Here is a 15,375-nt window from a genome sequence, read left to right as displayed (position 1 = left end):
ATATATATATATATATATATATATATATATATATATATATATATATATATATATATAGTGAATCTGAATTTTTTTTTTCTTTTACACCTCGCGCGTGCCATCAACTTGATTTTAAGTGTGGTAATTGCTACAGTTGCCCAGCGGGGTCAAAATTTATTTTCTTCAAAAACTTTTTCTTGTACCATGTCTCGAGATGTTGTTGATCACAGACTTTTAATCTTTACTAATCCACACTCCCCCTTTGACCTTACATTTCTTAAGGCTTGATTTTGTATTTCATTGTACTTGAGCCCTCTAATGATACTCAAATGAGGTAAATGGTCGGAACGATGATTGTGATTAACCCCGATTTCATTTTTGTATATAAGTTTTGTCTTTCGGAAGACCGAAGTTTTTGGGCGTTTGGGGTCAGATGCAAAGTAAAAACCGATCTTTATGACTGAATTTTTTTTATTTAGCAGCACGACGCGAGAGAGAAAGTTGTTCCCTTATGCGACTTAACTACTGTCCTGAAACATTGATGTATGCAATTTATAGTGCCTCTGGTATGCATATAAATCTATGTATGCATTAAAATGTTTGATATATTGGGAGTTTATATAATTTCATTATACTGTTGAGAAATGTCTTGTGAAAAAGATAATTTATAGAATTTATTCTGTAAATATATTGACAAATCATTATTATAACAGTTAATATTAAGGTTAAAATAAGAAATATTGCAACTTTATTTAAATAGAATTTTACTATTAAGAAATAAATTAAAAAAAAATGTAATATGTACAGTTGACTATGTTAATATAGTGCAAAATCATTATTGTAATATGTAAATATTAAGACCACAATGAGAAAAATTTTACCTTTATCTAAATAAAATTGTGGTTAAACCACACTTTACATTACTCTTACTAATACTTAACTTTCTAAACTATTCCCTACCATGTTAGCTAGCTAACTGCCCTCATTCTTCTTTCACCCATCTTACCTATCAACTAAAAAAAAAAAACCTTCGCAGAGTTTGATTTCTCGCTGTCCCACCTGGAGGTTCCCTGATTTTCCCCTTGATTAGGGAACGGTCTTTAAAACTGAGCTCCGGTATACTTCTGAACTACCCAACTCCTTCAAACTTTTATCACCTCTCTCTCTCTCTCTCTCTCTCTCTCTCTCTCTCTCTCTCTCTCTCTCTCTCTCTCTCTCTAATAGGAGCTCTTGGATTCTGACTTAGGAATTCTTGCAAACTTGCATATCGATTTTTCAAATTAACACACAACACACACACACACACACACACACACACACACACACACACACACACACACACACACACACACACTGCACTTCTCTCTCTCTCTCTCTCTCTCTCTCTCTCTCTCTCTCTCTCTCTCTCTCTCTCTCTCTCTCTCTCTGCCCTAGAGGAAATGTTATTCTCCAGTGTTGTTATTTGTATTGAGAGAAGTTTGTAGAGGTCCTTTCAGACTTGATAATGTAGCTTAGCTCATTTTATTCCTCATTAATATTCATCTCAGAACAATTATAGATTATTAATGCAAGAAGGTCGTTTCGAGATCATCATATTCCTCCTTTGTGTTTGATTACAGAAGCCTTGTTCATCTTCATATATTTAATCATCTATTCTCCCAGTTCTCGTTATTAGTCATTTTTTTCCGTTTCTCAGTCTTAACTACTTCGTTAGTTTTCGGAGGAGGGATGGAGGAATAGACCTCTATTCTACGAAGATGAGTTGATAATGGTGCTGTGAGTTTTATTTATATGTTTATGTTATCTGGCGTTGCTAAGACTATAGTCATCGACGTAGTAAATGCCAGTATTAATGGTTGTTATTACTTTTGTGGTGGTAGAAAGTTCAAATAAAATGTCAAGTTATGAATACATAATGATATATCAATGGAGAACATGATCTCTAATTAATTCAAGGATTTTGAGATGTAAACCTTATACGCGGCATTTATACGTCTTTGTCTCTATCATCTTTTATATCTGAGTTTTTCTCTTATCCTTCCTGGCGTCTTTTCCTACTCTCTCTCTCTCTCTCTCTTCTCTCTCTCTCTCTCTCTCTCTCTCTCTCTCTCTCTCTCATTAATTAATATCATAGGGGCTTGATTTTAGTGAGCTTCCTTTTTATGGGTATTTAACCCTCATTTTTGAGTAACATACCCTAAATTTTTTTTGTGAGACATCAGGATATCAGTAATACTTCTTTACCCAATAACAGGGGCAGGTATCCCAAAGCTTTACCTGCTCATATAATATTTTTACAGAGTTTCTTTGTATACGTATATATGTCTGTATGAATGTACTTATGTATGTATATTTTTGATTCAGTAGTAGCGTCTTATTGCAACATTAAAAGCTGACTGGGATTAGCTACCGCGGAAAGACGAGACAGATCACCGCCACATCACATCCATACTTGAGCTGTTGTATCGTGGATGAATCCCCTTCACAGATAACTTGCAACAGCATTATCCGCTTTTTTTCTCTGCCTAGAGCCTTCTCTGGCGGCGTGTCAAACCCCTTACAGACACCGCGCCGTTCAGCTGTATCTTGCACTTTACACTCTGCTACTGTCATCTATCCAGACCTCTCTAGGGTCTGAATTATAAAACTTTTTCGCATTGATCTGTGCATATGTGTATGTGCACACGTGTGTGTTATGGGTTGTATGTACAGTAGTTTGATTAAATGAATTCATTGGTAGGAAGTTCATTTCTGTTAAACATAAACAGATAAGAATTTGGTAGGAAGTTCATTTCTGTTAAACATAAACAGATATGAATTTTTTCCACTAAATTTAGTTTGTATATTCGGCATCAGTAACCATTCATGTTTTGACGGCTTTCTGTTTCTGATGTGAAATTATTCAGATACCCTTGTATTTGAGTCTTGGCACAAAACGTTTGTTTGTCTGCTAATATGAAAAAGGAGCGAGGACAAATGGTCGTTTTGTAACTGCATTTTTAAAGCTTCCAAGGTCGGTTATATTCTGTTCAATTTCTGACTCATAAGAGCCTTGTGTAACATGCATTTCAAAACACCATCATGAATGGAACTGTTTTGGCTTCTCTCTCCATTATAAGCGTGTTTAAGCCCCCGTTACTCAACTGCTTCTGTTGTCTCTTGCTGCCTTTGCCTAACTCCGCTTAAGAGCTCGGAAATTATATTGAAGGTAATGAGGATAAGATAAACTAAAACAGAGTAATTAGGTTATGAAAAATAAGGTTCTATTGGGATCTGCGCCCCACCACTCGCAATCTGAGGAATCCTTGAGTTAATTAAATGCCTACGTTGGGGGAGTAGATGCAAATACTCTACATGACAGTGAGGTTACTTTTTTAGAAAATTGAGCTGAAAGCTCAAATTAGGGGGTTGATCAAAGCTTCTTCGGCGTTTGTCTGTCTTTTCTAATGTATTTAGGCATGTACCTCTGCCTTTGTATCCGTGTATATATAGGCCTATACATATAAGTAAGTATGTGTGTATGCATGTTTAACATCATCTGTTCATGTTTTCAACTTTCCCAAAATAACTATACCAATTTCATCCAAAGTTTGGACCCAACGTATTATTTGCAAAGGAGATGGTTGCAGAAATAGGGAAAATAGGGTGGGGACATTTAAAAGCCCTATCTAGAAATTCTGGCTTGAAATGAAACAACTTTCTTGAAAGCTTCCCACATGTGTACAGTATCAGATTTATCCTCACCATTGCCTGGTGGCAGGACGGGACCATAGCAGGGGTCCAAATAAAAAAATAAGTGTTAAAACAAGAGGTCTGAAATTTTTCAAATTCTTGCAACATTGCCTCATGTAGGGAGTATCAAGTCTGTTCAAACCACTTTGCACGGCCTGAAGGGCCAGGGTGGCTGCAATGGGCCCAAGCTTTACACAAGAATATATAAGAAAAATCCTAATTACAGATACCCAAGTACATGCAAGGTAGCTAAGGTTAGCAGGTGGCTGTTTGACAGCATAATTCCCAGAATATTTCTTTACATCATGTAAGCTTCAGTATATTATTTTAATTTATAAAACGTCTTATATGCAGCGCTGTAATTTCCTTTTCACGGAGATTTGTATTAAGATTTCTTTCTAATTTTAGATTGTCTTTGCCATTGGTTTCCATGTTAAGATGACTAATTCAATTTATATGTTAAAATGAATTTTATTTGTTAGATATATAAAATTTTTGTATATATTAATAAATAATCTTTTGCTACAATTATTGTGACAGTAAAACTGAATTTTTTGCAGCCCAGAGGGTTCTCCTTGTCAGAAAGAAATGCACTGAAACTACACTCAAGAAGGGCAATATTTGGGTTTATTTTCGAAATGGATGTCGCAAGAAGATGTCATGGCAAATATTTTTTCATACTTGCAGCGGAGGGAGTATTTGATCATATTTTGATGATAGATGTGTTGGGGGTTTACGAAGGATAGCATGTTTCTGGCTTTATAATTTTTATGTCGAAAATGTGTTTGGGATTATTTCTGCCTCCACTACTTGGGAATACTGCGTTCTAGCAACAATACTACTTCCTAGTAAGATTGCTGCATCCTAGTAAGAATACTGCTTCCTAGTAAGAATATCGCTTTCAGTAAGAACATGAGAAGAGTCCTGGTTTTCTTTTACTCCCGTAATATGCTTTTTACATGGAAAAGGTATTTCATAAGAAATGTCGGATATTTCACTATTTTTAGATGTTGGGACTTGGGACAAAATCAGAATTTTTTTTTCAAAGACGGGCTTAAGAGTTGAAATTACTCTAATTAGTCATTTGCAATTCTTTCTATTTTTGAATGGCTTCTGTCCTGGAGTAGGTTAATAAGTAACTAAGATGTTTAATCCTTCAGGCCAATAGGAGAGCTGTTAATCAGCTCAGTGGTCTGGCAAAACTTTTATACTTACTTTTAAATGTTTATTTATACAGTATTCCATTGGAATTTCTCTCTTGGTCTTAATTCGAGACCAGAACACTTCAATACTGTTTTCCAGTAGAGAGAGAGAGAGAGAGAGAGAGATACCCCAAAGAAGAGAGAGAGAGAGAGAAAGTACTTGGTACTATGTCGTGTAATGTATTCCGAAAATGAATGTATTCATAAGTCTGGTAAATGCGTCCGGGACTCTCATAGCCTATAAGTTATGCTTTTCATGGATGTCAGGCAAACGGGGTCCATGAACAGGGAATCATTTGGTATATGGCTATATTCCCCCATACATCTCTATTCTCTCTATCTCTCTCTCTGACTCTCTCCCTCCTCATGACAGGCTAGAGCCTTAGGCTGCTGTGTTACATTGATGCCAAATCAATTTCTTTGATTGTTCATTTTATGTAACTAATGGAACGAGACATTGTTTCTCTTGAAGTTGGATTATTGTTTGTATTTTCTCCGCTAGTGAAGATGAAAGGTGATTACGTTTTCAACCATGCATGTTTTTGTGTTTGTCATTGTTTGTGAGTGCGCTCGCGCGCGCGCGCGCGTGTGTGTGTGTGTAAGAATGTATTATCGAGATGCATTGCCGTTAAAACTATCACAACAGCTCAGAGCCGATTTTTCCAGGAGTTAACCAACTTGAGGAGGTTACCTCATGAGTGTGTCTGGCAAGTATCATTACTATAATGATGCGCTGCTGAGATGCAGTGGTGACACTTATGAAGATAAAAATATCGCTTCATATATTTGATTTTCTTCAGCGGATGATGTTGCCGCTCTTGTTGCCATGGGCACGTTTCTGTAAAGAAAGATTTTAACTGGAGACAAATTGAAGTTTATAATTCGTTCATTTTCGAAATTTATTCATTTAAAAATTGAGTTCTAGAACTCTGCCAAATATGCAATGCCATGTTACGGAAGCTTATAAATAGGTAATTACTTGGCCAAATAGCCTATATAATTGTAAATGTTTCATTATAATAAATTGTTGATGATATGGAAAGCAAGAGAGACAGTAAATGTAAAATGTAATAGTTTTATAAAAAGAACAAAAGTTTTAACTTGATTGGGAATTTGATGAATTTTATATGTAAAAAGAACCAATTAAAGCATTATTGTTAGAATAGGCGAGCATTGTTGTTGCTTTTACCTTTAAGATTTTATATGCACTGATTATTTATGTATCCTTGAGAGTTTCAATGTACGTGTCGCCTTTGTGTATATAATTCATATGTCCAGTTTTCTCATTTTGGAAGGCAAGACTTCATTTAAGGCAAAAGACCAAAACTTGATTTTATTGCACTTATTATTAAGATTGATGGTATATCTGTCCTCATTACATAAAAGATTAAAATGGACGTTTCGATTTAGGGTTTGAGCCTTCCCAATCATGTCTGTTATCTGCATGATGTTTCTGGAACTATCCTTCATGATGACAGATGTGGAAAACACCAACGGAGGTTACCTGGGCATGCAAAGGAAATAAAGAAACCTTCACTAAAACTCGTTCAATGACCGTTGATGGTTGGCTTTCTAAGATTCTAAATCTCACTGGTATAATTAAGCGTTGGGTGATGGTTGAGGAACGCAAGTCCATGATTATAGTCTCCTGAATCCAAAGCGATATTATACTTAAAGTGGTGGTTTTAAATTAGAGTTTAAATCGATTTTATTTTAATTAACTTTTAATTTAGTAAAGTTTATTTTTAGCTACTCTCTCTCTCTCTCTAAACTCTCTTCTTTCTCTCTCTCTGATACTCGGAAAACATGGAAATATATTGTTTCTCTTTCTCTCATTTCATGCCTATTTGTTGTAGTACTGATCATAATCGTTTAGTAGTTTGCACATCCATTATTGAGATAAATATGGTAAAAGAACAAAGATGAGCAATAGGAAAAAGAGGACCTCAGACAAATAGCTTTTGAAATTCTTATTTTCACTTTGTTATCTGTATTCTTATGATCTATTGCAGGTATTTTTCTTACACCTTTTTTATTCGCTTGCAAATAAGGGCTTAGTTGCCTGCATTTTAAAATTAGTCTTATCTTTCACTCATAGTTATTTTCAATCTTTTAATTTTGACCCGTAAATTTATTTTAGTGTTTTAATTACTTGCAGTTCGCACTGATTGAGTAACAATACATCCAGGAAGGTTCCATCACCTTATCTGACTTTCCTGATTTCGGGACCGTTGACTTTGAAGCGTTTCAAAGGTGATGGTGGATAACCTCAAATGCGAACAATCGATGGTACGTTCCAGTCACGTCCATTCAGCTGAGTACTAAAGAGTTCGAGGCACAACATTTAGCACGAATCCTTCGTAATTATTGAATGTAAAATCTAGGCATTTGATAAATTAGAAATGACATCACTGCAAAAGTAGGTAACCATCAGCTATGGACGCTTTGCAAGTTACCTTTGAATTTATTTGTTTTTATTTTACCACGTTCCTTTTTGTATTTTAATTGTTTATGTTTTGTAGAAATAGGGAATGGAAAGACCAGTCGTGCCCATTGGGGTCAAAAGAATACTTCGTTTACTTTCTGACCAAGTAATGATTTTCTTTTGTACAGATTGTTATCACGCAAGATATCTACTGGATGGTTAGAAACATATTTTGTTTATGTTATTTTGCGCAAGATACAAGTTGCATTCCTTTGCTCATTTTCCACTCTCTTAAACTGAGAGATTGCTCTTTGAGAAAAATGAGAGAGAGAGAGAGAGAAAGAGAGAGAGAGAGAGAGAGAGAGAGAGAGAGAGAGGACCACCTCCACGATAGTTCCCTTTTCTCTGTCTCTCTCTCTCTCTCTCTCTCTCTCTCTCTTCTCTCTCTCTCATAGTATATACTGATACTAGAAAATAGGGATTTTCACTGGGTTGAGAGGAAAGAGAAAAGAAAAGGAAAAGAAGAGATTGTGGTTGAGGGTAGATGAGCTTGAAAACTGGGAATCCTCCTCGAAGCTTCTACTTCTCACGTTGGTTGTACTTGGGTAACTGAACTCTGCTAGCCTCTGAGGTCATGGTCAACATTCATTTTCCGTGTAAGTTTGCATATAAGAAGTCTCAAATTTTTAGTTATAATTGGTGCAAGAAGGGATCGGGATTATTTACAATCAAAAGATTTTTTCTTGAACGAACTGTTATTTAATACTGGTTGTAAGGCTTGGAAATCGAAACCATTTTGATTGCAGACCACAAAAGATACGAAGAACTGGGCATTATTTAAGCACTTACAATTAAGAAAGTATACTTTCAAATGTTATTATTATTAGCTGGAGTGCAAGAAAGATAGTTGGAAAAACAGAATTTTACAAGCCAAGGGATACAAGATAGGAACAGGGGATTTGGATGGAAAAGAATAGAAGTAAAAAATAGATTATATTAGAGAAATAACAAAGAAGAAAAGCAGTTTAGCAATTTGATTGGTGCAAGAAAGATAAAAATTTGGTATCATTTGTATTTAATTTATGATGAGAATTATGAAAATTTTATTTTGACTACAAGAAAGCTAATTCGACGATGCTGAAAGAGATTGGTTCAGATCGGGAATAAGAAAGAAAAGATTTCAGGTTTTTATCCAGCAGTATAAGATAATAGCCAAACTACTGAGGAACAAATCGAGGAGGACTTTCAGAACATGGTAGTAATTAAAGAAAAAGAAATGTACTTTGGATAGGGGCACCCAGAAAAATCTTTGAAGATTTTATCATTATAACAGTTTTGAAAGCTTGAAGAAGGACTGAAACAGTCTGATTGGTTTATCTAAAGTGAAGATACAATGAAGAATGGGGATTATTATTTTAAATTAATTTCAGATACTTAAAGTAACGTTTCCAATTAAGAGATAAGAAAGTGACAGAAGCACTTGAATTTCCTAGGCCTTTGACAATCATATTATTATTATTATTATTATTATTATTATTATTATTATTATTATTATTATTATTATTGTTCTCGCCATGAGAAGATTTAGTGCAGGAAACTGTCAAACAAGTAAACTCAGAGGGTAGTATAAAAGAATAAAACGTATCTAGGTTGGGATCATGAAAGATATCTAGTTTTTGAACTTTCATCTCTTCTTATTTAAGAGAGCATACGAAAAAGACTGGCAAGTGCGTTTTTAAATGAAAAAACACGATATTTTCCTTTTTTTTTCCAGAATTGTCTGAAGGCATTTTAATGTTTGATTTGCGGTTAATGTCCTAATTAAAGATTACAGCCAGATAAGCACATAGTGGATTTGTTGGTTTTTGAAAGATAATAGTAACCTAATAGAAAACAGGGAGTAAGAAAGAAAAGAAGGACTGTTGAAATTTGATAATCGTATCCATCTCGTCAAATAAATGATGATTATTTTGATTGACATAATGTAGTTGCTCATGCTAGCGAGATTTGACAGATTTGTAGATGTATATTAATTTAATTTTTGATTGGTATAATGACATCAAGATGTACAATCGGCAATCGTTTCCCATTATTATGTTTTTCAAAATGTAGCCATTGAGTGTTTATATTAAAGCTTTTGGGAGCGTTTTGAGAGTAAATAAAGTAAGGATGACTGGGATTTATTTCGTATTAATGAGAAATATAAAGAAGCTCTGGTCACAGGAGTGCATGATGATTTATTGGCTGTTCGATGAAATGGAATATTTAAATGGTCTTTTTCTAGAATTTTTATCAACCTATTAAATTTGACTGTGGTCAACATATAAATCTTATTTGATTATTTTGTAACGATTAAAAGAACTGCTGAAACATTTAATTCAGTGAGAAAGTATCCTAGAAATAAATTGGAAGCTTTGATTGGTTTTAAGAACGATTTTTGAAGTATTCCATTTAAAATGGTTGATTCATATGTTACGTAGAGTATTATGTTATTAGGTATGCTGCATACAGTGTTAATTTTGATTTGTCAAAAAAAAATAGCACTAGCAATAGCGGTATTTCATCGTTATATATTTTTAGAATTCTCGTTGCACTGAAAATCATGTTTTATGTGCGAAACCTAGCTTGCAAGTAGCAGGGGATTTGAAAAGGGTGTTGTATTACTAAACATTATTTTTTTTTGCTTTTTCAAGACTCTGAATGATCTAATCCCTTTTTCTTGACTTATCAGACAGAAAAATGTTTGAGAAAGAAGATTGCCACCAAGGGTGAAAGGATAATCTCAACAGTTTGGGACGACCTGATGAACGATCCCTTGACCATATGAATTACTGCCTTATATAATGGTCACTGGTGATGTAATACAAACACATTTCTGGCTTCTGGCTAAGACCCTCCTCCACTGTTCATATTGTAGTCTTGTATACTTTCATGGGGATTGTAAAACATGTCACTCTTTCACCAGGAATGATAAAGCAGACTGTTCTGTAATCATGAAAGAACATCCATCATCATATAAAGGAACAGAATGTTTTTTTCAATCTTGAAGAAGAACATCTAGCACCGTGAAACTCAATAATGGGAAATAGAATATAATTCTCGCTGGCATTTGATGTCAGTAAACAGGTTTATATTTCTTGTCTTGTTGTAAATAATCAGGCTACAGAATTCTTTTGAGAAAATGTAAGACGGCCTGAGAACGGATGGAAGATTTTTTTATGCAATAGACTTTTTCGAATATAGAGCTGAGATATTATTTCAAAGGCCCTTTCATGTTAAACTTTCAGCTTAAAATCTTTCTGTTTCCTAATGCATGTAAGATTTGCTAAAAGGAGAATTTTTGTTACCTCACGTAAAATAATTTACATGTGACCATTAATAATCAAAACAAAGTAACAGAAAGAAATGATTACATAGTCTCTTCCCTACTACGTGGTCGCTTTCAGGCATAGATCAGATCCTTCTGGATAATGAAATTGACTTAATTAGCTAATGAATAGATGATAATTCTCTAATAAGGAGCTCACTCACTACTTAAATTCTAAAATTCTAATTGTAATTTATATTTTTAATGAATATGAATGATAATGAACTGAAATGCATTTAGTTTGTTATAATTAGGTAATTTTACAAATGCTCATCCTCGTCGTAACAGATGGCAAAACCTAAGGGGCACATTATAACCTAACAAAATCTAAATCCTTTCCTCTGACCACACCAAGAACCTGAAAACGTCTTATCAAAAGTTTTGGAGATAGTGTGGTTGTGGTATCAATTAATTCATTAAAAATAGATCTCTCTCTCTCTCTCTCTATCAAACATCTCTCTCAAACCTCTCTGATAAAGGAATCTTTGTAAATTCTCGACTCTTGTAGATGATTTTATAAGTTAGTGTCTACATGCGGTGGCTAAAACTCTTGTGTCATTGAACGGACAGTTTTGGTTACAATGAGAATTAAGTTACTAATTTGTTACATTCAAAATACCATTATTATTATTATTATTATTATTATTATTATTATTATTATTATTATTATTATTATTATTCAGAAAGATTACCCTATTAATATGGAAGAAGCCGACAGAGCCATTGACTTGAAATTCAAGCTTCCAAGGTAGGTTGCCTTAGGAAGACTGTGAGAAATTAAAGGGAAATACAGAAACAAGAGTATTCATTTATTAACAAGAAAAAATAAATTAAAGTAAAATAGGTAAAAATTTTATTAAAAATGCAATTAGAATAGGATCGGGTTAGTAATGGAGTTGCATCTTCGCTTGAACTTTTGAAGTTCCAGTTAGAAAACATCCTCAAGGGAGCTGTTCTACAGTCCAACGGTTAGAGAATGAAGGACCTCAGGAACAGAGAATGTTCGACAGCGGGAGATTTACTGCATATTGATGATGCTATTCCTGCCTCTCTGGTTGCTCTCGGTAGAAAAGGGGAGCAGAGGATCACTTGTTAAATGTGAGAAAGATCTTTGAATACAACTTATAAAAATGGACAAACAAGAGGCTATCCATCGATGGTCCAAGTCATGTGGTCGTATAGGTTAGAAACAGAAAAATACCACCATGAACCACACACTGAGGGTAGTATTCTAGTAAATGAAGCAACAAAATGACCTTAAAAGAGTTTCACTGATTTTATTAGTTATAAATATACGAGATCTTACTTTCAACACTCTAACATTTCGTGCAGCGTTTCCTGAAACTTACATCAGAGGTTTCTCAATAGTAAGATGAGTCAAAAGTCTACTCCTAGAATTTGTTAAAGCTTCCATCCCATTTTAGCAAAGTTCCATCTGCCTGAAGGGGAGGATGGGGTGGAAAAATCTGAATGAGATATGCTAGTTAATCAGTGTTTTCATTTTTACTGGGTTCAGCCTCATACCGAATGAAACAAAAGTCTATTCACTGGACCGGTCCATGTCCTGATTGAGGCTGAGGCAGCTTCATTTCTATACTTGGACTTACTACACCCACAAGAGTTGTAAAAAGAATAGTGAACAATCTTGTTTCAGGGAATTCAACAAAATAATATCACTTGTATATACCAAAAATAATAGTAGACAAAAAGAACACTACCCGTATACTTGGTTCATAAAGATTCCATCAACAACTCGCTGCTGCCTAACTGTAAGAATCTTATATAATTTAGATATAATCATAACTCCAAGATTCTAAGTTTATATACAAGTGTTGTGATTTACTAAACTGAAAACAGCACCAAAGCCCATTTGAATTACTTGGATGCACTCAAACCTCCTTATCAAGTTCTCTTGCAAATGGCATGTCAAGTCTAAAAGATCGAAGGTACCTAAAAGCTTTCTATATGCATATCGACTATCAGCTAACAAGAGAGATTCCACAGAGATATGGCTTAAAGTGAGTTTTCAGCAACTTTGGCCTTACAGGAGGAAGAAATTGGCCTGAGAAGGCAGCCTGCAGATATTCTGTTAGAGCAGGCACCTGTATTATTAAGCTTGCGCCATCCACAAAGATACTATGTCAGACATAAAATCTGAGAATCTTTTAATCTTGGGGACAACATAGACCATGAAACTTTTAAAAACAAAGGGAAAAAGCCATCAGGATCTTATCCACCCAGCTGTATCAAGATTATCCACAATTTTCTTAACATCCCTGGGCGAAATGCAAATTTTGAACACAGGTTCAGGATGACAAGTATCAGGAGGGGACATCCTCAGCTGATTGCACAGCTTTAAAAGCTCGATGAAGCAGTTCAGCGTTTTCCTGGGCCAGTAAATGAATCTACCATCATCTGTTAGTAGTGGAGGAATGGAAGGCAAGTCTGACCTTCAAAGATAGATGATACCCAATTTGTCCACCACAGATGAAGTTCAGTAATTATTATCAAGTTTCCTCTTCAAGGAATTATTGTAATTTCTATCAGCTGTATGGTGTGTTCTATTCATGTTATGAGAGACTCAACAAAAATAATGTAGCCTATTCATTTGAACGATTTCGTCTCCGTGTTTGAATTTGGTCTGTTGTCGTGGTGGAACCTCATCTGCGTGTATCATCAAACCGTGGCTGGTCATTTGATGACCTTTCTAGGACATATTTTATTAAAAGTAGCACATCTTTCACTAACTTATTCTTGGGATCAGAATCTGATATGGCATCTGAACATATTGAGTGCCGGACAAGCTCCAATAATGCAATGAACTATCTCTAGGTTTCAGCCATACCTTTTTCCAATGGTGTTTTTAGAAAGCATACCAGCCTGACAGATATATCCATCTCAATGGGGAATGATCACGAGAACATATTCCATCAGAGCCTTGACTTAGCAACAATGAGCTGGAACATCTGTGAGTATGAGGTCTATTCTGTTACAGAAATATGCATGGGTTCCTCAGTTAGCTGGACTAAATCGGAGGATACACAGAACTCAAGAGCAGACCAGCCATGTTAATATGTTGAATTTTAATTTAGCGACTCGCTATGCTTTGCATGAGTCTCCTCAAATATCGAATGAAGCTTTTGAATCCTGAGACTGAACCATAATAATCCTTTCCAAGAGCGTCATATATAGAATTGTCGATGCTGGGATTGCGATAAACAGGAAATACATACAAAATCTAGAACTTATTGAAAATTTTAAAGCAAAGAAATTCAGGGCAACTACACTCCAAATTTTTCTGACAATTAATGTCATCCAACTGAATGTATACAGCCTGACCTTTGGTATGTGGGATGTTGCGATTTTTGTAATGGCACAGCTTATCAAACCTGGGATTAAAAACTCAACCTTTGACTTGTTAATACTTGGTAAAGTCTCAGATGAAAACATATATCATAGTTAAGGGAATAACTATCTGAGATCAAGATACTTTAACACTTAGCAAGCCTCAAATATTTAACCTTTGATTTCCGGTTGTAACATATACGACGCATTTAATAAACTGCCTGAACACTGTTGTGTCGTATACGAGCACCGGTAATTCCTTTTGCGTGAAGGTCTGATGATTGAAATACTGGCCTCTTTTTCTGATATGGTAATAGTCTGTCGGTTGCCATACAGTGAATCATATAAATTCACGTGTTTCCTAAAATTCATTAGTCTTCATCAAGATGTCACAGGAGGATGGGGCAAGGGTACGACATCCGAGTTGACCGCCGGCAGATCGAGAGAAGAGCTCTCGACGAGGATAACTATTTTATAGATCTTTCGACTCATTTCTGGATATGAAATGAATCGGATTTAGAAGGAAATGAAATGGATAATTATGGTCCTGGTACAAGAGACAGTGATGAAATATCAACCGACAGTGAAAATGACGAAAATCTGCCACCAAAAACAAAAGCCAAGGTGTCAAAAGAAGGCGGAGACAGCGAAGTGACCTAGGTGATGAGTGGGAGGGCTGCCAGCAATTTCCAGCCCAGATTTCATATTTGACAGCAGTGGCAGTGGCATTACGTCGAAATGTACGTGAATGAAAATTCAAAGGAAGTAGACTATTTTTTTTGAATTTTTCGACAACGAATTTATGGGGCTGATTGCTGAAGAGACAAACCGTTATCAGAGATTCCTTGTTGATACGCTTAGGAGATGCAGTGCCAAAGTATTTGCGAAAATTTGCTCAGGTTAATGTGAGGAAATGACACGGTTCCTTTTGTGATTATGATCATGTCGCATATAAGTAAACATCGCATCGTAGATTACTGACTACGCTTGAGACATCGAGACAAAAAGGAGTGAGAAGGCTGATGGCAAGGGACAGATTTCTTCAAATTCTACGGTTCTACATTTGCGTTGATAATTACAGGAAACAAGCCAGATAATAAACTAAAAATTAAACCTGTGCTCGACAGTGTGCGTAGAAAATTCCGGGAAAAAATTTCAACCTTTCCAGGATTTATATTAGATGAAAGTTTAATGTTATGAAGGGAAGGCTAAGTTTCAAGGTACATTCCAGATAAAAGAAGTCGATTTGAGTGAAAATATTTGAACTTTGTGATGCCAAAACGGATTATATTGTCGATTTTATAATCTATACTGAAAGATACAGA

Source organism: Macrobrachium rosenbergii, chromosome 12 (assembly GCF_040412425.1).
Source record: "Macrobrachium rosenbergii isolate ZJJX-2024 chromosome 12, ASM4041242v1, whole genome shotgun sequence".
NCBI lineage: Eukaryota > Metazoa > Arthropoda > Malacostraca > Decapoda > Palaemonidae > Macrobrachium > Macrobrachium rosenbergii.
Note: the sequence above shows the minus strand (reverse complement) of the source record.